The sequence below is a fragment of the Hermetia illucens genome, chromosome 1 (genome assembly GCF_905115235.1).
Source record: "Hermetia illucens chromosome 1, iHerIll2.2.curated.20191125, whole genome shotgun sequence".
Classification (NCBI taxonomy): Eukaryota; Metazoa; Arthropoda; class Insecta; order Diptera; family Stratiomyidae; genus Hermetia; species Hermetia illucens.
Window position 1 is genome coordinate 188,186,405 of NC_051849.1, and position 24,647 is coordinate 188,211,051.

At 43.1% G+C, this 24,647-nt stretch overlaps 1 protein-coding gene across 1 annotated transcript in view; it reads right to left on the reverse strand.

The window, feature by feature from the left end:
- Positions 1 to 24,647, reverse strand: part of LOC119654514 (zwei Ig domain protein zig-8-like) — a 570,111-nt gene that overhangs the window by 119,924 nt on the left and 425,540 nt on the right. The window contains exon 5 of the mRNA XM_038059957.1: positions 16,133 to 16,160. The gene's annotated coding sequence lies outside the window, so the exon portion shown is untranslated. The remainder of the gene's footprint in view (positions 1 to 16,132; positions 16,161 to 24,647) is intronic.

Here is a 24,647-nt window from a genome sequence, read left to right on the forward strand (position 1 = left end):
TATGGACAGAACCGGTCTGATACCGGTATGTGAGAACGGATCCGCAAGGTCTGGATACTAGCCGACCATAACAAAAGGCACTGCTATAGCCATTGATGCACCACTATGTTTGGCCCAGATTTGGCAACTATCAGAGAAATTTGAGTTGCGGAATCTTCAGCGGCAAATGAGAACAAGCTAATGACCGTGGTGAGATTCACACTAGATGGAGAAGATTTTCCAGTCAACGATCATGCATGCAAAAAGCATAAACCTATGCATCAGTTGCTCCAAACTTTTACGGTTTCCATTGTGTTAAGACCGGTCTATTAGCAGATAATCAAATTAACGAGAGGAGTCCCAACGAAAGTGATCCCTCTCATAGAAACATTAACACGGAAGCTAGAAAGGAGAAAACGTATGCACATTCGGCAATATTGTTTGTGACCGCTGTCATGACAGTTTTCTCTGAGGATTGCAAAATATCGAACTGAAAATTGATCATCCTGCGTGAGTGCCTATAAAAAACTTGCTGCAACACGGACAGGAGCAACCAGCCAGGATTTTGTGATAAGCACGTGCATTCCGATTTCAGCCAGGTAATTCCAGCAAAAAATTCTGGCAATCGATTTAGATTCTTCATCGAACTGAGCAGCACAGGCCACATCGGCTGTTAGATACCAGGCCTTCCCAGGAAAGCAGAGAGCCACAAAGGCGCACCTCAGAGGCTGCTAGTGGACAAACTTCATCAATTCTGAGAAAGATAGGTCTCCAGCTAATTAGTTAAATTAGACTAAAACAGAGCCAAAAGGATTCGTTACCGTGGCTGGATGTCAGATACCAGCTATGAGTCCTGAGGCACTTCAAGGTAATAATCTCGGGTGAACGCAATTCTGACTACATTGCCTCTATAGTGTCCTTCTATAGTATACGGTCTTGAATGAAGTGCTCAAACACACTTCAAAGCCCTGATTCAATTGAATTGTTGCGCCAACGATTATTATTATTAAAAGAGGTTGAGCGTGCGCTAGGAAAATCCCCAGTGCTCTACTTTTCTGTGGGAGGATTGAAATTTAAGCATATCAAGAAGAGAAGCGTAACTTTTCGACTTTAAATTAAAAAAAATAGAGTTAGGTACATCATCTTCAGCGCATGTTTCCATTATGGACTTGTTCTTAGAGGACAGAAACTGGAAAAGTAGACCAGAGAAAATGCTCAACCGGAAATGAAGGGATGTTTTGCACTAAAAGACAGGGCTCCCAAATATGGGAATTGTTATAGAAATTGAATTTAAGGTGGCAAATTCTTTAGCAGTAGAGTTTGAGGAGACCCGGATGACCCCAGTTAGATCTAAACCAACCGCGGCGTACTCGTCAAAATGCTTTTCTTCACATATAGGACTACATTTGTGTGTAAAAAGATAACGTGTGCCTCCTGTTCACTTCCTTTCTATCTATTGATATTGTATTTGACCGCCATTTGTTTCTTCACTGAGACCGTGCTTCATTTGCATTATTATCACACTTAATGTTATGCAAGTGATTTTTTTTGTAAGGTAATTAAATGCGTTTATGCACCGCGTGCTGGGCTCCGGTAACAGTACACCACGAACCAGTAGCTGAACACCTTCCCGTCATCAGAGAACTAGTCTAAAACCATTTACTACATTACTTGAGCCTTGCCCTCCCGCCTTGAGTAGCCTTCAAGTCAGGAAATTGCTTTCGCCAACAGGTGAAGAGAAGGTCCACATGTCGAGCTCTTCTTTACAAGAAAGAGAATCCAAACGTAATGCCCAATACGGTTCTGCTTGTCAGCACTCCAAAAAGACTATATACAGGAGCTTCAAGCCCATGCGGGTTTTTTTAATATTTTATGCAGACGGAAAATCATAGCACATCTTCGACCTCGATGGGAGTTGCGCGAACAAAATTCCTTGCATATACGCTTGTGTTAGCGCCGTTTATGGAATGCGGTGCATTGGTATGCGCCACGTTGTTGCGAGCATATGACAATGAGTTGCTGCGGGCACTAGGAAGCATCTGTCTTAACAATAGATATTGTACAGTTGTTAATAACTTCCCATATCCCAACGGGAACTATAGGCGAGCTTCCTTAAAGATTCATTTTGGATTAACGGTAATGGATCTTAATTGAATTACGGAGCGAATGATGCTTCAACATTCCTCTACGGCAAGCTTGGTGGAAGTAAACACGCGCAATATTCTGGGCAATCGATCCATGTTTGCTCTCCTAAGAAGTGAGGAGCGAATTCGTAGATGCATCTAAAATCAATCTTCCGGATGCATCCGTTTTCTGCTGGGTATAAGGTGAGGAAACGCACACAAAAAAAACCATCTAGGAGACATCGACTCCAATACATTAAGCACATGGGCAAGGCCGAAAAGGTTCATAATAAAATGCCGTGGCCCTTTGCCGCTGAATTTCCCCTTCCTGTATATAGTCTTCTTGCAGCACTCCTTAACATCTCACTGACAATGTTATCTATGAAAGCTACCCTGTATTTAAATAAAGTTGTTGACGAATCCTAGCCCGCCTTCCACAAGAAAAAAGGTGTGATCGGCATCGTCCACAGCTCCATTACAAAACACTTTTGATTCGATTATCGACTAGCCGATCGATATTTGACGGAGGTTCGAGATTCTCTTTTTAGTCAGAACGACTGTTTCGGTTTTTTTCCAGCGTAAGGCTGAAGCTATGAACAGTCTATCTGCTTATCCGTTGCAATAATATGCCAACTCTGCTTTGCGCCTGGTCAATAATGCATCCGACAAAATGTGGCGCAGCATCATCTACATAATCGACTAGACACGACACTTTTAGCATGTCGAGCCTTAGCAGACTATTGTAAGAAGAGCGATCTGGGCCAAGGATTGATGTCTGCGTCACTCCCGACGTTATCTCTACCCTCCTCTGACCCTCTAGCGTCTCATAGAACAGGGTGCGGTTTCTCAGGCAATACCCCAATATCCGTAAGAGATACATGGAGTGTATTATCAAGTGGACCTAGAATGTCTTCATTCCAGGAATAAAGGCATTTTTAACATTAAGCATTACAAGGACTACCACCCGTTGAGTTCGGCGACTGTGTTCCTCCGCTTGATAAACCGCATCTATGACTTGCATGACAGCATCTAGTGCGGATGTGCCTGCTTAAAAACCAACCGTTCGTGGGGAAAAATCTCTCGTACCAATTATTACCTCGGCGAGTCTATTTCATATGAGCTCTTTGAGCATTTTCCCGGCCGTGTCAAGCATTCAAAGTGGCCGACATGCAGATGGCAACTCAGGGTCCACCTTCCAGCGGGAAGGAATAATGTCCTCTTCAGACAAGCATTGAATGTACCGAGCAGTAGGTCTAGCCAATGTTGGAACACCTTTGCTGGGATACTATCTGTTTTGGTGCTTTCTTGTTCCTCATAAAGAGGAATGCCTCTTCAAACTATTTGATAAAGAAAAGTGCGCAACCATCGGCGCAAGTGATAAGGTCACAGCAGCAAGACCAACTTAAGGACGAAAAACAAGCATCGCTGGCGACTGGAATTCGCACTGAGGAAACTATACCGTCTCAACCATGTCGCTGTCAAAAACGTAAGGTTGGTCAAGCTAACTTGAAGCATGCTGAAGTCTTTTCTTTTCGACATTTATCAACCCAAAGTTGTCGAACTGTCCTTGTACCTTACTGGTACAAGAATGGTAAAGTGAAGGAAGTAAAACCTTCTACGATGAAAGATCCAGAAAATCGAGAACCGGTATTCTGGTATCAACTTTGTTAAAAGCATCCATGCTGTGCCCAGGACCTGTCTTGCAACATCAAGCTAGTGGCAAGATGAGAAAGTCATAGTTGCCCCTGTGGGGTGGCCTTTGGTTCAATCTGCCTGCCTGGTAATAATCAAGGTATCTGGCAACGTATCCAGAATCAAAAAAAAATTTTATAGACATCAGATTTGACCATTTGGTCGATTGAGTCCTTGGTTAGTCCCAAAGGAGTTTTAACCTGGCGACTTTTAACACAGAAAACGACGCACAAACAATATTTCAATAACTTTCGCTTCTGCTAAAACGACATTTGGTTAAACCCCAATGCTGTTCTCTTTTTGAGCTGTTGAGTCTAAGTAAGCTTGGTGAGTATTTGTTGTTAACGTCGTCTTACGTCTGAAGATAATCTGCTTTTGCTTTTTTTGTCCAAGATTTCAATGCAAGTACCTCATCATCACCTTATAGTTTTCTGCTTGTGCTACTATTTGGGAGCAATAATAGAAAGTGATTCCCACTATCTTCACAATGATAGAACCATTCCCTTAGAATGGCTAACAAATGGGATGCCTGAGTCACAACAGTGAGGGTCATGCCCCATTTAAGGGTGAATGCCAATCGTTTGTGTGGAAGATCAGCGGCAGCTGGGAGAGCGTGAGGCTAGGGCTCTTATCCGACTACCAAAGGTTAACATCCATGAGGATAAGGTTGCTCATTTTCTGTGTTTTTATCATCCAGCAATCGCTGTCAAAGATTAAGCTCTGATAAGATAAGGAAAGTTCAGAAAGATTGCTCTGTCTTTCTTGCCACTCATAAGCGAAAAGTGAACGGAGGCATTGGGAAAGAGGGATTATAAAGGATGGTTAAGTATTGGAAACTGAAGTGTTAAGATCTACTGAAATTGGTCGGCGACTTATGTAGACTTACTCGAAACTACTAACAAAATGTTGAAGGATATATGGATTGATGTTCCAAGTGATATGCTCGCCCCTTCGAATAAACCAGAGCGGTTTGACTGAGCGAAGAAAACATTGGCGTTTCGTTAATGCACTAGTAATAGAAGTTTCAAGATAAATAGTGGATTTTTCCGCAAGTTAGAGACTGTTTCCTATCGATGAAGACCATACAAGCTTTCCAATTTATTGTCGTAACTTGGAGCGATTTAACTGAGGTAAAGTGGGAGTGATGATTTCACGAGGTAATTAGGACTACTAAGCGGCCATTGTGCATGTTGACATGGATATCATCAAGGGAAGTGCCCTCCGTTATCAGCGACACGACTAAATGCCCGTTGTGAAAAGTGTGGAGCAAGTTTAAGAGAATCCAAGCATGTGTAAGTGATACTGGGGCTCTGCAGTTCTGCCCGATAAATGATTGCTCGGTCAGGACCTTTCTATTAAATATGTTTTATCGTGTAGTAATATAAGGCTTTGTGAGCCCTAAATTGAGTACCATGGGAACTCTGGGCATTCCAATCGGACTACACCACACTTAAACTATGGAATTTTGTGGTGATGGTTTCCCAACTAGGGCTCAGTGGAAGATGGGTGATTTGTGACACAGGATGACGGGGTGGTTAGAAAATGGTTCGTTCTTAATAGCCCCTCGGTGAGCGAAGCCTACATTCAATTGGCGAATGTGAAGAGTGGAATCTACTGAAATGCACCTACACTACGTCAAGGAGAATCGCATCCACCTATAAGAAAAACCAATTACGAAAAGCTTTGGGCCAGACGCGTTCAAGCGTGGTTTGCACGGAGCACTGACCTATATGGATGTTGTCGGTAGACTCAACTTACCCCAAAATTCACGTTCTCGAAGCTGCCGAGATGCGGAAAAAACAGTAAGGCATTTCATTTACGATTCATCATCATCATTCATCATGGATTATCCTGTAACTGTAGCCTATTTAGCCGGCTTTTATCCAAAAGTAGGCGGTCGTGGAATTGAGGATACATGCTGGATCGTCGTTAATGGTGAATGGTGTCGAGAGTGATCCTGCTGCTTTAACCTGGTCTTGCACATTTGTCAGAGCTAGCCTGATCATCCTTATCAGTTTGGTCGGGATACCGAACCGTCTCATGGCCGTGCTCAGTTGCATCCTGGCTATGCTATCATAGGCGGCCTTGAAGTAAATGAAGTGGTAGTGGATCGCCATGTTTCAACAGTTTTTCCATCGTTTACCGCATAAGGAAAACTTGATTTTTTGCTGATTTGCTTGGAATGAAGCCTCTTTTTTGTATGAACCGATGATGTTCTGGGCGTATGGTGCTATCCGGCTTAGGAGAATATCTTAAGATGTACTGGTGAATATAAATATCCAAACAGGATAAATTCTAGCCTCTGCCTTCCCATAACAGTCCCAGTCTTTGAACTTTGTATAAAGAAAAACTATGGAAGAGGACCTCGGCGACTGCAAAGGACTGCCACGCATTTCTCCGCAGGCTATAGAAACTCTAAAGTAGAGTCGAATTTTTTGCAGCCTCTTTCAATAGAGAACATCCAAACTACTATCACAATGGGAAAAATTAGCCGAATAATTATACTACAGGAACTACAAGTAAATGTTATGTTGTTGCCATTGTGAAGTCATTGGATCTGTGCCTTGTTATGGCATGTCCAGCATACCTGGAGATCCACACATGATGCTTTCACACTGACGACAGGTAGAAGTGACCAGAAAACTGCATAAGGGCGATTGTAGAAAAATCACTTTCTCAATCCCTAATATCCGTTGCATACCATACCCAAGGTTTCTTTACGAGAACAAAGGATATGTCACAAGCTGTCCACCATGCAGGATATAATATCGACCGACTGAATATTGAAGATAGAAGTGTGGACCAAAAAAGCTTGCAAAGAAGCCAGAGTCCTTAGTTCGCCTTATCCTACGAGGTATATGTCAAACCGGTTTTGCAGTCGGACGGAGATTGGCAGGATTCAAAGAACCGCAGGTGGGGGTACTACTCTAACCACACAATCTTGCCCAATAGACGTCCTTAACGTGATCTTGCACCTCGTTCAAATCGATCTTCATATCCAAAGCGACAGGATGTTCGATAACAGATAAGACACAGAGATACGAGATGCCCTTATCAGCAAGGGAATGGGAAGGACATTGGCCTTCTTGATGGGCAAAATTTGAGAGAGTAGATAAATAGAAGTACCAAAAGATACAAATTCTGTTGTCATGAATACTACTGAAGGTTGTCCAAAAGGTGGGGTATTATCACCTCCTAAGAGAGTTAATAAACACTGGAAGGGGGGGGGGGGTCATGTTGTTGTTGTAATCTGTAGGGGAAAATATGAGGATACCCCCATATGACAGAATCCTAATCACCTAATAACCATAGCTATAGATTGCATGGCATGAAGGTGAAGCGAGTAACAGAGATCAAAGATTTGGGAATCACCCTAAAAACAAATCTGGAAAGCGCATTTTGGAAAGATATCTCAGACACTGCAATAGTAAGGCCTATGATTACCTATGAGGCGGTAATCTGGGCAAACAGAACGGAAATCAGCACAGTAGCATGGGAGTAGCACAAACCTCAAACACTGGCTTGCGTGTATATCGGTGGGGCAATGAGTACTTGATGTACCTCCACATACAGGTGCAGGTAAGGAGGGCAATATTAAGAATGTCCGAAAGTACCAGCGAGATGAGCAGCTGCCTAAATCAAAAGAAAATTTATATTCATTCTAGGCGGCATCCCGAAGTAATGATACCATAGGATAATATATCAACAAGGTTTCACTTCGATACTGGTCACTTCAGGCTAAGCTTTCACCTTGGCAAGTTAGGGATATCTACGGACACTGTCTGTAGATTCTGTGATGAGGGTGATGAAACTCCCACACATATTCTGGGACAGTGTCTGGTACTTATGGACAGTAGGTTAAGGCATCTGGGAGAATACTTAATACCAGATGCCTGGTAGAAACACTTGAAAGTAGGGGCATGAGGTTTTTGTCGATTTTAAGCTTAAATGACATACTATAATTTATAGGTATATTATAACCAGTGAAGAGGCACACTAGTTCTTTCAGGACGCAGTGCGACGTCTATTGACAATATTATGATCACTTCTCAGCTGCTGGCTCCTAAAGCGTAGGCTCACTGCATGTACTAAATTGAAGAAGATTTAGGCCGATCACAATGTACCCCGGAAGTCTTACCTAAGAAGTTAGACACGAATGATTGAATGCAGAGTCTCAGCGGTCTAAGTGGGACAGCATGGCAGTTGTCACTATCTTTGGGGTTGTGGTATCAAAAAGGAGCATTGCATGACTAACTTTCCTGATTAAGAGTGATTTGAATCAAGCAATGAACCTTGCCATCCCCACTCTTGAATTGCATCATTGGTGCCCGTATTTACAACTGGCATTTCAAACATACTTTCTCTCTAGGCAAAAAGGGGTACATCTTCAAAAACTCTATTAAATTTTGATCGCTTATTTTGATAACTTACTAACTTACTCGTTTTTTCTCATGCAAAGTGAACTAATCTAAGTAATGAGAGAATTTGTCACGACCCCCCCCCCCCCTCCATTCACACAATCCCATGGAAGCTAGGAGTTGAAATAGCGAATTTAGTAATTAGTCCTTGAAAATTCACGTTAGAATGGTCATTATGGCTTAAGAAAAATTGGGGCAAACTTTGCAAAAAAATATCCAGCAAACAGAACGTCCCATCTAGCAAGCATTTTAGATATGAAGAGGAGTCGTTCAGATTTTCATTTCGATTCATAAGATTGCCAGCTTATTATTTAACTTTGTGGGAGTTCTCTGATACTTACGGATTAAAGTCAACCAATTTAATGACGAAGTAAGTTTCACTCAAGGCCGAATTAACTCCCACAGCCTCTCCAATGGTAACGATAATAATAATAATCCGTTTTTAAAGGCAATGTCTTGTTTTCGCATTAATTACTTCCCAGACCCCAATTCCGATTGTAAATAAATTCACTACAGTGTCCCATGGCAACAGCCAAAGTGAAATTAAAATATGGAAGGAATCGAACTCTGGAGAGCCTGAGGCCGCAGGGAATGTGTGGGACAGATTAAAACTTTACAGAATGATGTCTCCCACTAAGAGAAATAGAAATGCCTAATGAAATCCAAGCTCTGTGGAAACGAGGATTAAATTACTTTTGGCAAAAAGAAATACACACGCCGAGTTCCATCTAACGTTTCTAGGAAGCAAAATCAATAGTCCTGTAATTGTCTCTGTTAATGATCTCATCAAATACGGAAGTCATCCAAGCGATAATTGAGTTTTGATGAATACGACTAAAACCTAATCTCCAGGAGACGAATGCAGGCAGGCATACTATATTTGCAGTAGGGGACAGGCACTCCCCTCCCTAAAATCCTGGATAATTGAAGACTTTTAGTTCCAGACTCTGCGCTGATTGTTCAATTTACGCCACTAGAATTTGTTGATATCACGAAACCCATTCCGTTCCGTAAACATCCTTCGGTGAAAATAAATGAAATCCCTTGAATGTCTCCATATGGACAGCATCGATTTCTGCGAATCGAGAAACTGAAAACAACATATTGCCATCAGCATTTTTAGCAAGTCACGCTTGATCCATTTTTCTCGGACATGCCGACGATGATGCTTCCAAGCATAAAAAGTAACTATCACCCAGAATAAGGACGATGAAGGAAACATAGCAAGCAAAAGCATTCTGGGAAGTGGATAGCGTAATGGATTGCGATTTGTAATGACTAGGAGCGTTCATGGAGCTGGATTGTGAAATTCCGCCCCAATGGGGTTGTGTTTTGAAGCCAATCGTTCCGGGGGTGTGGTGATATTTCGGGACTGTAATGGTTTACCAAAAGGGATGTGTGGAAAAATTTAGTGCATGGTGCACTTCTTTCGGTGACAACCAAATATTGTATCCAGGGAGTTGTATCTGGTTGAAATAAGAGGTTTTGCCTGGACGAGCTCAAAGGTTGACACAATGGAGATGTAAATTTAACATGCTTTCATGATGCATTTTATTTTAAATTCCAATATGTCCCTAAACTGTTCTGAAACTCTCAAGTTCAAATGCGGGGAAGCGAGCAGAATTGCTCTAGATAATTGTGCCTCGAAGCAAACACGAAGCCATGGAACGCTATCTATCAGGTTGTAATGAACAACATACGTGAGCAACAACCACCCCAAGTGACGTACCCGCAGCTGTTCATCATCATCAACAGGGCAACAACCGGTATCCGGTCAAGGCCTGCCTTAATAAGGAACTCCAGACATCCCGGCTTTGCGGCGAGGTCCATCCATACGGATTAAGTGACCCGCCCACCGTAACCTATTGAGCCGGATTTTATCTATATTTTAACGATCATGGTATCGTTGATAGATTTCGTCGTTATGTAGGCTACGGAATCGTGGTGGTCAAAGGGTAGTATAGGGCCTAAGGCAAAACATGGATTCGTACCCACGATGGAGCGCCTGCTGAACCAACACCAACAGCTCTACTACCAAACCCTATCTCCACCTCCACGTGGTGACTCCTGTGAGCTCTTTCTTAACGAAAAGCTGCAGAGGGCGAAGGATGAAGGCAAGTCTCCCGCGCCTAAAAACGGGACAAATTGTACCAACTGGTCCTTCAGGTTGGGGGTTGGGTAGGGCTGACAACCCCACACGGAAAACAACTTGTTACAAAACCACAACAGGAGCTTCGGACTGGACCCGCAGCTATTGTTGAAAATAATTGCAGCTGTTTTCCCCAAACAGAAGAAAAGTGGACCTCGGCTAACGGTTCAATAAGACGTTTTTTTCAGTTCCTGGGATTACGAGAATTGTGGACATATTGGGGATAGGACCAGACTCCAAGCATCGTTAATTTCGCTGTTAAACTGGACCCAAATAGTGGAAACAGTGATCCCCGCTCAATGGAAATTGATTCTGCTATCGAAGGCTCAAAAACTACCCCTTCATATCACCTTACCTAGCTAGCTAACAGCTGATGTTTCTGAACGATAGTATAGGTTCCCGCCTGCCCATTCTATGGTTGGTGCGATGGAAATGGTTGTGGATTTAACTCGGGAGTCGTTGGTAATTGCTAAATACTGCGCAGAGGTGACGCTGGATGTCACGAATGTCTTTAATTCGACCAATGGGGGTTGGGTTAAGGGCGCTACGACAAAACTGAATGACCCTATTCAGATCAGTTAATCTAAAGTTTTCTACTGATGTGACGAGAAAGGAAAGCAAAGGCTGATACATTTCCTATAAGGATGATGGCTAATATCGGGGCTTTGGGGATCTTCTAGCGAATGAGGTGTACTCTTTCTATCAGGGGATGAGAGTGGATTCGTTAGAAAGTTCCAGCGGACTTCCGAAAAGCACCATGAAAAAGCTGCGTGAAAGACAGTGGCAACGGCGGTACAATTCTGAAATGAGCTGCTGGACCCAAGCCCTAATATTGGGCAATGGGTCCAGCAAAAACACAGAAACCTGAATTACCACCTGAGGTAGTTCCTTATGGGACACGAGGGTAGGGCTAAGAAATATTTCTTCATCCAGATCGAGCAGACGGCGCGAGATCTTGAACTGCACATTGCAGGCAAGACGAAGTATTTGGTTCCAAGGTCAACACTAAAAACCAAAGAACAAACAATATCAAATCGCAAGGATCAAACCAGAACAATAAATCGGCGCCCGGCTGTTGGCTGCCAACGAAGCCCATTTCAGCTTACAAAAATTGTTTCGCTCAAAACGTCCCACCATAGGGTCAAAGCTCTAATTGCACAAGACAATGATCTTGCCTATTCCCGGAGATCTGGATTTTAGGAAGAAAAATTTGCGAACTCTTGGCCACGTTCGAAGGAAAAGTATTCCGAAGAACTTCTGGCCCCTGACATGAGGATGCACGATTCTCTAGCCTCGATAACGATGAAATTTATGAGCGATACTTTGACCGCCTATTTGTGAATAAAATCCGGCTCAACAGGTCACCTAATGCGTATGAGTGAGGATGATTCAGCCCAGAAAGTCTTTGTTAGAAAAGGAAGCCGTGGCAGGCCCTGCCTCAGATGAAGCGATGATGTAAGCCAAGACGCCAGACAGCTTCTAGAGGTGCCAAATGGGTGAACCTCGATCCAAAACCTGGATGTGTTGGGTTCCTTACTAAGGCAGACTAAGACCGGATACCGGTTGTTGCGCTTTTAATGGTGTTAAAAAAATACTCTGCAAAACACATATTAGGAATACGTGTCAGAAAGCTACAAAGACTTTGATGATACTCCATAGAGCGTTAATCTGGGTAAATAGAACTGAACTCAGCACAATAGCCAGTGAGTTACACAAAGGCTGGCTTGCGTGTATGTATTTTTGGGGAGGGGAGGACATGCTTAAAGACATACCAAGAGGTCATTCTGAGGTTGATTCCTCAAAATCCTCAAATATAGACGCGAACAAGGAAGGCATCCGTCAGAATGACCCGGGGAATCAGCGAGGCGCTATCCCCAATCACTGATATCAGAGATAGCTTAACAATGAAGTTTTATTTCAACAAAAAGTTTGAAACACGATAGAGTAATAGGGCAAGCTGCGAGAGCGTAAAATTAACCCACGGCCAAAGCCAGCAGTCCCAGTAGGTGAGGAGCAAATGCCCACCCATGGATAAAATTTGGCTATGCCAAAGAGACCCAGAAATAAAACCAAATATGGAGGACTTACATGGAGGTTTTACAGGGTTTCGGAAACCCAGTACCAGCGGTTTTCGGAAGTAGGCACGCGGAAACTTGCTACTTTAGCATCTAATGCTACAAGAGATCTTAGTGGACGGATATGAGATTCACACGGAATCCTTGTCGCATGATCTCAAAACTTGGAAGGTCACCACCGAGGGCAGCATTACCGGTACTCTGAGTTCATTAAGGAGAGGCAGAAACTCTACCAAAATACCAGGGCTCTGATGCCTAGCGGTATGTGGAATGAAGTCTGGAAATGAGAGCCATCCTATGAAAAACTGCACTGAAGGTCGACGATAAATGTTGTGCAAAGGGAAAAAGAAAGTGCACGACCGGGACGTTGCAGGCGGCAGCAGGTGATACAAACGAACAAATCAACTTCAACCATTGCGCGGCAGCTTCAGACTTGCTCTCGCAAACTGTTTGAGAGTTGAATGTGGACGTAGCGGTAATCTGCGAACTTTACCAAAATTACGGTGGCTGAAAGACTCATCTGGAAAGGCGGCGGTATGGGCATGTGGACAGCATTTGCGGGAGTTGGTTTTGTAAGGGAACGACGATTTTAACGCGTGGGCCTTAGATTGGGGAAGTCGAGTAGCGCACATCGATGCTAAAAATGGAATGAAACTGAACATCATACAGTCAATGTTGGATGCATGCCCACCTTCCAAGGCAGAAGGCTAGGCTTGATCTTCGATCTGACTGGCCTCACTACCTCGTTGGCGAGAGCGATGGTCTAGCCGATGAGTGAACACTTCACTCACAAAGACTACCAGGTCATCTTTCTCGACATCAGAAACGGGGGAGGCGACAGTCGAGTGAGCAACAGAAGTGGAAAAACCAGGATAACTGGGTGGTCCGCTGGAGCTTTCCAGGAAGAGATTTTCCTAGCGGCTTTAGGAGGAGGTCCGGATAATTGAGTGGTTAGAGCACAAGGTTTCCATACGGAAGGTCAAATTTGATGGGTAGTGGGTAGTGTTCAAATTTCACTGATGGTAGTGGGATTTGTATAGTGATTTGACGTCAGATACCAGTCGACTCAGCTGTGAATGAGTACCTAAGTCACATCAGGGTAATAATTTCCGGCGAGCGCAATGCTGACCATATTGCGTCCTATATGGTAATAAAATTCTGTAGTGTGCCGTTACGGTCTTGAATGAAATATTCTACCACACTTTAAGGCTCTGATCCAATTGGATTGTTGCGCCCACGATTATTATTATTTAGACGGTGGTCATGACCCTAAGGAAACGGCTCTTGGAGAAGTGAGCCAGTTCTGTTAGCGGGTAACTGAGGAATACAACAATACCGCAACAAAAACTCCCCCACAGTAGGAAACCAAACTAGTGGTAGAACCAGGAAATCGTAATGTTGAGGGCATCGGAGGACAAGAGAACATTGACATTCGGAGAAAGAATACCGCTATTTAGAAGTAGCCTTGACAAGAGGGGGGGGGGGGGGGGACAGTAAGCGGAACTGTTATAAGCAGTTGTACCTTAGGGCGAATACGAACCCGTGGTACGCTGGGTAGAAGGTTTTAATAAAAAAGATTCGCGGACAAAATTCACCCTTAGTGACGTGCCCGCCACTCTTGTTCAAAATAATTGCAATCCTTTTTCCGCAACAATAAGAAAGTGGACCTCAGTCAACCACTCAACAGGACATGTTCTCAATTCCCGGAGGGACCAGGAAAGAACTATGAGAGATTTGTGGACAAATTGGCGGAATGCCGAACAGGTGGTTTACATGCAAATTGAAATCGTGCATGGTGGAAAGAGTGGAAAGAGCAGAAGTTGGTTCTGCTACCGAAGTAACAAATACCACCTAGCGCATCCTATTCATATCGCCATGTCTGTCCTTTAGAAACTATGAGGAAGCTCTCGCAGAGGGTTATATACAACAGGCTGCTTCCGTACGTCGAGCTAGCCGGTGGTTTGTAAAAACGGCAGTATGGGTTTCGCACAGCGGGGTCTACGATGGACCTGGCTCTGGAGGCATTAGACGCTATTAAGTGTTGCGCGGTGGTGATGTCAGGAATGCCTGGATTAAAGGCACCCTTGCTACCTGGCTGTGGCAATAGTCGCAGAACACCCGCCGGACGTGGAAGTGTATGAAAATGAAACCATTCATGCCATCAAAGCATGATTCCAAATGGTGAAACTGAACCAAACGGAAAATAAGACGGAAACGGTCCTAATTACCAATCGCAGGAAAAACAATAGTGCCCAAATCCGGGTTGATAATCACGAAGTCGTTTCAGACTCGATCGCTATATATCGGGGGGTAGTGAGCGATGTCAAGTTGAGCTTCAAGGGGAACATGACTATGCGCGTGAAAAGGCAGCTCACCTCAAGCAAGGTTGATGCCTAATGTTGGAGGATGAAAATCTAGTCGCAGGCTGCTAATCATAGGGATGCTGAGATCCATTCTGTTATACGCTGCTCCTGTCTACGCGTGCGCACACAGTGAACCAGGGAGGAGTAAGTTCGATATACCGGCCAATCGTGCTGAGGGTGTACAGTGCATATATTCAGCGTATGTATCATCGCGAGGATGATTCCCTTGGATCTTCTAGCGAAGGCGGTACACTGTCTCTACCGAATTCAGCTGAAGTGACTGAGGGCTTCCGAAAAGCCACTAGGAAGGAGTTGTACCGAAGATGGCTGCAACGGTGAGATAGTTCGGGAAAGTTCGCTAGACCCATACACTCATCCCGTATATTAAGAGATAGATCGATAGAAAACACCGAGAATTGAATTACCATCTTACATAGTTACTTAAGGGACACGGTGGACACAAGAAGTACTTGCATCGCTTCGGGTTGAATGAATCATCAGACTATCCCGGATGCACCCCTACACTCGAGGACTTGGAGCATGTTATGTTCCATTGTCCGAGGTTCGCGATTGATTGCGCTGAAAGCAGTTACCGGAAGCCATAATTGTGTGGAGGAGATGCCGAGGTCGAAAGCAATTTGATGCGCGACAAACGCAACGTTAACAGCATTCTAGGGAAAGCTGTACGAAATGGACTTACCCTGGAAAGCGCGACGGACACGTGACTTAGTCGTACTGGTGTATGGGCTATGTCGCTGAAGATTGAAGAGGAATGCCTGAAGAAACTGCACTAAACGAACTTATCAAGAAGGAGAAGGCCCAGGATGCTCATGGTGGATGCGAACCTAACTGCTTGAAGAGTTCTTTAAATCTCATTAAAAAGAACCTTAGGATCACAACAGGAATACTCACGTGCCACTGCATGTTGAATCTCCTCTGAATATCCCCGGACACTGCCTACAACTTCGGCCAAAAAATTGACGAATCGTCCATACGTGTGGTGGGATCGGGTCCGCACTTGTGAAAAGTAGGTTAAGACCTCTTAGAAAATATTTATTACAAGATACCAAGCACCTGGACATAGGGAACTTACTAAAATTCCTGTCGATTGTAGGCTTGAAGGACTTGCTGGTAGCTTATAGTTATATGCACTGTAACCATTAGAGGGACACAATTGTTCTTCCAGGACGCAGTGCAACTTCCTCTGCGCTGTTATTATGATTCATAGTCAGTGAAGTTCGATCAAATTTCGTCAAATAAAATCTCGGATACAAAATGAACTCATAACATCGAAACAGAAAAGATGCATGTAGTTACTTTAAAAGATACTTACCGAGTACTTGATTTTGATGAGAGCATATCTGAAAATATCGAGAAAAGTACTTTAGTTTTCATTACAGATTTCAGACACTTACCACTAAGTGAAAATCGAAGAAGCAGACTTAGAATTTTAGAGTAGATACTTTTGGAAATGTGGCAAGCTATGTCTGGATACGCAAGGAATCGGGGATGTGATACAAATATGTGCACATACAGGTACTCGTTCAGATAAATTGTGTTAGAAGGATAAAATTCGGGAGCCATATCAAACCATACACTTAAAGGGAGGAGTACTAATTGAATGTGGGCAACCGCATCATAGATGAAATGGAAACCACCCAGGTCTACTCGCAGTAGGGGTTGGATTTTGATAAAACATGTCGGTTGTGTGGGCATAGAAACCATTCGTGGTCAGAATAAATTAACTATGAATGTGAAATGCTCTTTCACATAAAAGCAATAACTTCATTGTACGGATCAGCTAATGTAGTGAACGTTTTACATGCTTACAAGCTTTCATAGCTAGCTTCAAACTACATATGTTTATGTATTAAATGCGTGCTCCTTCTCAGGAAAAATGTTCAAATGTACAATACACCAATGACGAAAACATCTTCCAACGTAGTTACAGATGGCAGGTGGTTCTATGAAAATTCATATTCAAACGGGAAATGAAAAATGAAAATTCTTGATGAAATTTGGACCGTGAAATTTAGGAATATGAACTGAAATTTAAAGGGAAACGGAGGTACTCTTTCTTCGAAAACTTTGTAAAAGGAACAGAGTTAAATGACCTCACAAACATAACTGTGTATTTATCCCTAAATTATATCAACCCCCAAGTAGCTCTCATTGTTCCAGATAATTCCCGGAATTACTTCACTTAATATACTTAAGCATTTTAAACATGAACAGCAAATTTAAAGGGACGCCTGACACCCTCGGACAGTTTCAGGTGCTCTAACTGTTGGAGATGACAGTCATTACCATCGCACTAATTAGCTTTCCCATTAACTGCTCAATTTCCATTCACTACACTTGAGGACGCGAAACTTTTCACATCCTTTTCGTTGCCTCCTGGGAACACCAGGCAGCAACTTTTTTCCTAAAATCGGTGAATATCACCAGGATTATCGCTGAATACCGTGATTTATTAGCGAAAAAACAATGACAGCAACGACAAAACAAGCTAACGTCCTTCGAAGCTAAATCTGTGAATGACGTACAAGAAAGGATTTCATGCACCCCACATTATGCAGCAGTGTCTATGCAGCATAACTTGGATAAATGCGGTGATGCCAGAACAGAATAGAGTTGAGGAAAATTAATGTTGATTGAATTTGAAAAATGAAGCAATTAAGGGTGAGTTTCGTTAGGGGATTATTCAACGCTATTGTAAATTGCATGTCCTTGCTGTGTTGCTGTCTGGGACAAGCAAATTACTTTCAAAACAGCGGTAATATGACTTTATTATTAGGGATTTTGTTTAATGTGCAATTTATGGAAATCAAGTAGACAACGCTTAGTCAGAACACGGTGCCAGGCTTAAAATCAATTAGATGACTGGAAAAGGAAAGCTACAGTTTTCCATTGTCTTTCGAAACTTTTTGGAGTACGTAAAGTTCCAAGAAAACTTCTTGGTATTATGCCATATCGTACCGAAACTAATATCTTTCTCAGAGTCGCATGGTACACGGAACTCCGTCTTGAGATATATGTGGCCGTTTCTTTGTGATAAATAAAAGCCAACTCATAGGTAGTTTCTTATCCACCCTGGTTTGGAGTCCAATAAGTATGAGGGCAGTAAAGATCCGAAATTGGCTTGACAGAGTTCCTTTATATAAAGAAGAGAGGGTCCGTTTAATAACTAGGGTCTAAGTTTATTTAGCCTTACAGAGAAAGAGTCTCAAGAGCTGAATTACCTGTTGCTAGGAGATTTCCTAGACGATTAGCTACTTTTTCTTGACAAGGGAGCTTAGAAGAAATATCTTAGAAATCTGCAGCCAAGCTTGTTTTGAAACCCCAAGCCAAGGTACGTTTACTGTGCGCTGGGCTGCACGGCCGGCCACTAGGGTTAAGACGTGACCGTGAGCGATGAGCTCTGGTTAGCAGTCGGCCCCTAGTTTCAACTAGCTTTTTTTCGGCAAAAAGGGGTCCTGCCTGGATCGAGTTACCTTCCCCGTAAAAAAACCGTGGCAGCCAATTATGAAAAAACTCAAAAAGATAAAACAAAATCGCAATCCTGGGTAAGGGGCAGTACCAAATTTATCGATGGAAAATCTTATCTTAAACTCAGATTCACCATTTCGCTTCGAAGGCAGCAGGGAAGGAGCCTTCAACCGAGGGACTAGATTTTGGTATGTAAAATTGTAAATTAATACATAGCATGATAGAAAGGTAATATTTACTCCCGAAATAGGGAAAGTTACCAGCACGGATACAAAAAGGTTTCGAAAGATCAGTCTAACTTTCTTTTTTTTAAAGGAACTGAAAAGCAACTAGATCGGTTCATAGGGGATACATACATTCCTAGGTGATCATTTCACTGTATGGAGCTTGCCTACCATCCGAGAGGGAAGGTCTCAAGCGAGCAGTGTCATCAGCACTAAATAGGAACAACACACCAAGAAAGTTGGAGGGGATTTGCAATCAGATGCTGCTGAAGGCACTCAAAGGTCGCTGGTAATAAGCTGACAGACTGGCTTGCCAAGGCTCTAGAGCGGCAATTTCATTATGCCTTATGAAGGACATGAAAACAGTTGTTGAGCTTTTAACGAGGCACAGTTGTTTAAACCCCCATATGAAAAAATAGGGGTTTTGTCCTCGGCTTTGTGTAGCCAAAGTACAGAAGAGGAGAAGATGATCCTAATCAGACCTCAGATGAAGATACCTCTTTAATGAAGAATCTCTAAACTCTCCGTTCCTGGAAAATGTGTTCAGCTTCACAAAAGCTTGCAAACATCGCAGTGAAAGTACCATGGGCCTAACAAAAGGCCTAAGTGCTTGCAGCTGCGGCTCACCTAACCAAACTAAACTAACTATTCGAAGAATGGCGAGTATTTGGAACAAAAACAAAATTACGGTTCGACCGCTTCATGTCTCCGAAGCGCCCTCTCACCACTCCTCTTTCTTCTTTTTATCGACACTGTCATATGGGACATCTAAGTTCCAGTGCCCCATGCATTAATTTATACAGATGATGTTTCCCTAGCGTCTAATAGCAAGAATGACCTCGAGTAACTTGTCCAAAAAGGAATTATCGCCTCATGCAACACGTTCTCAGATTGAATCTGTCGACCAATCCTGATGAAACAACAATTATCACTGTCAGTAGCGATGACCTGCCCAGAACTGAGCGATTTGAATACATCAGATTAATGGTACCAACCAATGGAAAACTGCATTATGGAAATGAAGATGTGGTGTTGAACTAGTGGCATAACGCGCCATGAACGCATGGGGTTGCACCGTCCGTGAAAAATTACGAGGGAGGCGTCTTTGATGGTATGCAGACGTGATTCGCGGCTAACGAGAATTTGCTTGCCAAGATTGTTCCGAACATCGGAAGAGTTGGATTCAGCTGCGGTCTCGTGAGTATTAATGAGGAAAAATAGGGTATCATTTGTTCGAAAAAAGTAAGGAGGCCAAACGCTACAATGCCAAGTTAGATTGGAAACTTTCAAAGGCTCGGATCACTGCAAGTTTTGGCGCTGAATGATGTGCGTTGGCCAACATAAAGGGTAGATCTATTAGGATTTTCCACGTCAAATAGATAAGACAAAAAACATCTTCTTCCGTCATTTCAATTTTTTAACCTGGTCTAGACAACTTGGCTGCCTTCGAATCATCCGCATCTCAAGCTGAATGTTTGTGACATTACCGGAGGATTGACTTGAACATTTTGGCTTCAAGCACTATTGTTGCTGGATAAACCCAACCAACTGACTAGGGACCGTCCTCCTTGCCCTGGAAAAGGTGCTAATATGACCTTAACTCAAGATAGAATAGCATCCGTCGATGGTGGCGTGACCAAAAAGGAGCTTGGTTTGTACATAGTATGAGGACTTCAGCTTCAAGAAGGAACATTACCCTGGTGGGCAAGCTAGTCAAGGTGAACAATTTAGACTGATTACTTATGCGACGAAAACATGGACTTGAACTCAAACAAATATGGTGCAAACCTTAGGACTTATCTGTAATGAAACCACGAACGGAAACCTCCGGGAGCGAGGCGCCACATGGACTAGCGGTTTCGAGCTTGGAATTCACTTTCCTCGCAATGGAGGTTGCAAGTATCAATCGCAGTAATCGTACCTCGAAACCGTCTATGCAGGGGGTTCCCGAAACCTACCCTCTTGGAGTGCAGTCGATTTTAAAATGAAGTCGAACCACAAAACAAAAGGAACAATTCGAATGCAAAGCAACTTCTGCAAAGAGTGAAACGTAAACGGCCAGCCGACCAGGCACAAGCTGCGAAACGCGTCAGTAACGTAGCTAGGACTCACTTCCAATTTTTTCCACCGAATACCAATCCCGTTAGTAGCAAACTGACGCCGAAGGTTTCGACCAGGTTGAGACCAGGCTATCGGAGATGGTCATTGATCATTTTCTGGCCGTCAAGGGCAAACAAAGAGGATGCATCCCCTACTTTGATTCCTCGCAGGTGTTCCGTGCTTTCCACGTCATAGAATGGGACAATGAGATTCGCAGGAGACCGGTGGCAAACATCTGATTATCGAAGATCCGCATATATAAGAATTCAGGAATGCAAAGGAGAAAATGTTTCACCGCGCCAAAAATGATGATGTCCTATTATAGGTCCTTTTAACACCGCCAACGAGCTGTTGGAGGAAAAGACGGCCGACGACCCGACAAAGACAGACAATCCCCTTTCTTAAGGGTATCATGCTAAAGGTAGCACAGTAAGTACCACTCAGCTGACCTATTTGCCATCTTCTAAGAGGAAGAAAACAACGTGGCACTGATACAGCAGCTCGGGAGTAATATTACAATTTACGGTATTCCACAGCAAGATGCTTCCCTAAGCACGAATCTGAGTACCAGCGATCTAAACGTGTTAAAGCTGGAAAAAACTGGATGGCTCACAACCGATTGAGTTAGCTCCCAGAGAAGAATTACAGCATTTGATGTACATCATTGCACCGAAGAAGGCCAACCTGGTATAAGCTGCGATACCGATGCATGTCATACGTTCCGGGGCAGCTCAAAGATCGCCGAATGCCGTCATCGCCTTTATTATTAACACAAATCTATCGGAGTGAAACAGGGGCAGTACTCCTCCAGCTTAAAGTACTGTTCTTGTTCAGAGGCGGTCGTTGATATCATTCTACTAACGGACAATGGGACTTTCAGAATGGATAACTAGTGGTTGACTGATCAGATATCCCTCACAATTGGATACTTTTCAGTATTAACCCCTAGATAATCTAGAACTATATGTAAGACCACCTCGAAAGCTTGACCGGCGAGGGGAGGCTGGTTTTCGTTATGAATCATTGTGGGACATTTCGAAGAGTTCGGATCCCCACTCCACTCGCCTTATCTACTGCGAGAAGGCTTTCTACAGTATAAATGGAGATTGTATCTGGGGTGCTCTACGCAGAAGAGGTATTCCGAGGTTATAATCAGGGTGACATATAATAGTGCAAAATGTTATGATGTCCAAAGTGGAGTCCGCCATGACCACATATTATTACTGAAATTTGCTCTTCTCGTTATCGGTAACGTCTTTCAACATGAAGGATCTGGAGGAGTTTAATGAAAGATGCCATCTTTCCAAAAACAGCTTGATCAAACTGATGTTGTTTGCTTTTTCCTTTCAAATCACAGAAATTACCGCTTGGTCAATTGGATCTGGATATGGAAGGTTCATCACACTCTGTCTAGGGACGGTAGAATATCGAAAGTTTGGAAGAATTTATATAAGAACTGTTTTTCCTAATAGCGCGAACTTTAATCGTTCGACGCATTAACAGCGCTAAATATGCTAATCTATGGATATAGCTGTTACTCGGAAACTACAAATTTCCTTTAAGTTATATCTGAATCCTATCATAGGAGTTTGGTAGCCAGAGACAATAGCAAATGAAGAACTTCACCGGCGCAGGGGCAAGATCTTTGTGGACGTGTTGATTAGAGGCCACGTATCGAGGTAACGTGACAATTCCATTGCGGGCATATGTCATACAATGGGACCCATTATCGCAGGTTGATGTCCCACGGAATAGCGCATGGAGAATTCAAGGTTTTTGAAAGGGGAGCTGAACCAGAAACCGGTAGCGATGGCATGTAAGCGTAGTTGACGCACTATGCCCCACATAGGGGTTTTACGACAATTCTATCTGTACTCCGTCTTCCATATAATATCGAATTAGGCAGGGTTTTATCGCAGGGATAGTTCTGGTAGAGATGCTGGCTGGATGAATGAAGTGCAGTAGAAGAGCGTAAGCAGAAAAAAATGTGACCGTATGTAATGCTGGAAATGGACAACGAATACGTTAGGGTATCTGCCATTTAAGAAGAAGCCCATTCAAGGATTGGTTTAAGAGCAGCTTGAGAGTCACCCTAAGGAGCAGGTTTCAACTGAACGCAAACATGAAATTAAAAATTGTAGCCACATTTTTAACTTTGTATCTGATCTGGTCGACATGGTTCCTAATTACTAACTTGCAAATTGTGACCCTACCCAAGAAGATGATGGTTGATATTCACTTACTTGTGAAGATTCACTTTTCACTCCAGCTTCCAGTTGCCACAATGGGCATACTGAAAAATGCCTACCATGAAATAGATCTTGGAGCATAAGGATACAGTGTATATGTTGAAGAGAACCGGGTTTAGATCGTAACTTTGTGGCAATCTAATATTGACAGTGATTTGACCACCCTTGATAGCTAGTTGCCTGCACTCCATTTTTGCTTTTTTGACATTTTAGACCATTTTTGTAAAGGCTTCAATTTGATAGATCTATTATAACATTTATAGGAGGACAGCTTTCGCAAGAGAGCTAGACCATTCGATGTAGGCGCCTGTTATTCTGTCCATACCTGGCACTGGTTATGATTTATATTTGTCTAAAGCGGCGATGAATTCATCAGGCGTGAAGGGTTATATAAAATATTGGGTTGGGCGAAAATTAATATCGTATTTGTGATCGAATTTTAACGCTTTATTTAACATACTTAGAATTATCCGATTTAAGTCAAATATGCGCCGTTTTGTTCGCAAACTTGTTACTATTTAGAAAGCATTTTCCCCCTTATAAAGCCCTCCTCCTTATTTGCAAAAAACTCAGACTGCCAGTTTTCGCAAGTCTCTTTTGAGGCGAACTTAGTAGCACCAAGAGCGTTTTTCATGGACCGGAAGAGATGGTAATCACTTGGTGCCAGGTCCAGACTATACGGTGGGAGCAATAGGACATCCCATCCGAGCTCCCGTAGCTTCTGGTGAGTCATCCAAGATGTGTGAGGCCGGGCATTGTCCTGGTGGAACAGAAAACCACTCCTATTGATCAATTCTGGCCGCTTCTGGCCAATCGCCTGCTTCAAACGGTCGAATTGCTCACAGTAGAGGATCGAATTGAGGGTCTGGCCATAGTTGAGCAGCTCATAGTGGATGACTCCCTTCCAATCCCACCAAACACACAGCAAAACCTTCCTGGCCCTCAATCCGGGCTTGGTAATGGTTTGAACCGGCTCGCCGTGCTTCGACCACGATCTTTTTCGTTTGGAATTTTCGTACGTAATCCACTTTTCATCACCAGTCACTATCCGCTTCAAAAAATGGGTTGAATTCGTTCCGTTGCAGCAATGCATCGCAGGCGTTGATTCGATCCAAGATATTTTTTTCCGTCAATTCGTATGGCACCCAAACATTCAGTTTTTTTTGGAATCCAATCTTCTGCAAATGGTTCCAAACGGTTTTATGGTCCTGACCCAGTTCCTGGCCAAACGAGCGAATGCTCACATGCTGGTCTACTTGGATGATTTCGACGATTTTATCGGTTTCTACGACGATTGGTCTACCAGTACGGGGTGTATTTTCGACATCCACTACACCAAAACGAAATCGATCGATCCAACGCGGTGCTGTGTGAATCATTACAGTATCCGACCCATAAACTTCACAAATTTTTTCGGCCGCCTTCGTAGCATTTTCACCTCTCAGGTAGTAAAAATGTAAAATATGGCGAATTTCTTCCTTGGTGGACTCCATCTTTGACGCGCTATAACTTGAGACTGAAACGTACGATCATAAAACTGTCAAAGAGACACCTATAGTCCAGATCGTCGTTTTCAAATTACCGTATAATATCACCCGATGCGATAAGTACAACACAAGATGTGTTTAAGTGTCGCCATCTATTAACAAAATACGACATTATTTTTTCCCAACCTAATATTAAATTGCGACTGCGGAATTTAATTGTTGTGCTTCAAATGTGACACATTTTGGGAATGAAAACCGATGTCGAAATTCCAAGGTCTCACTACTAAATTAGAAGTATA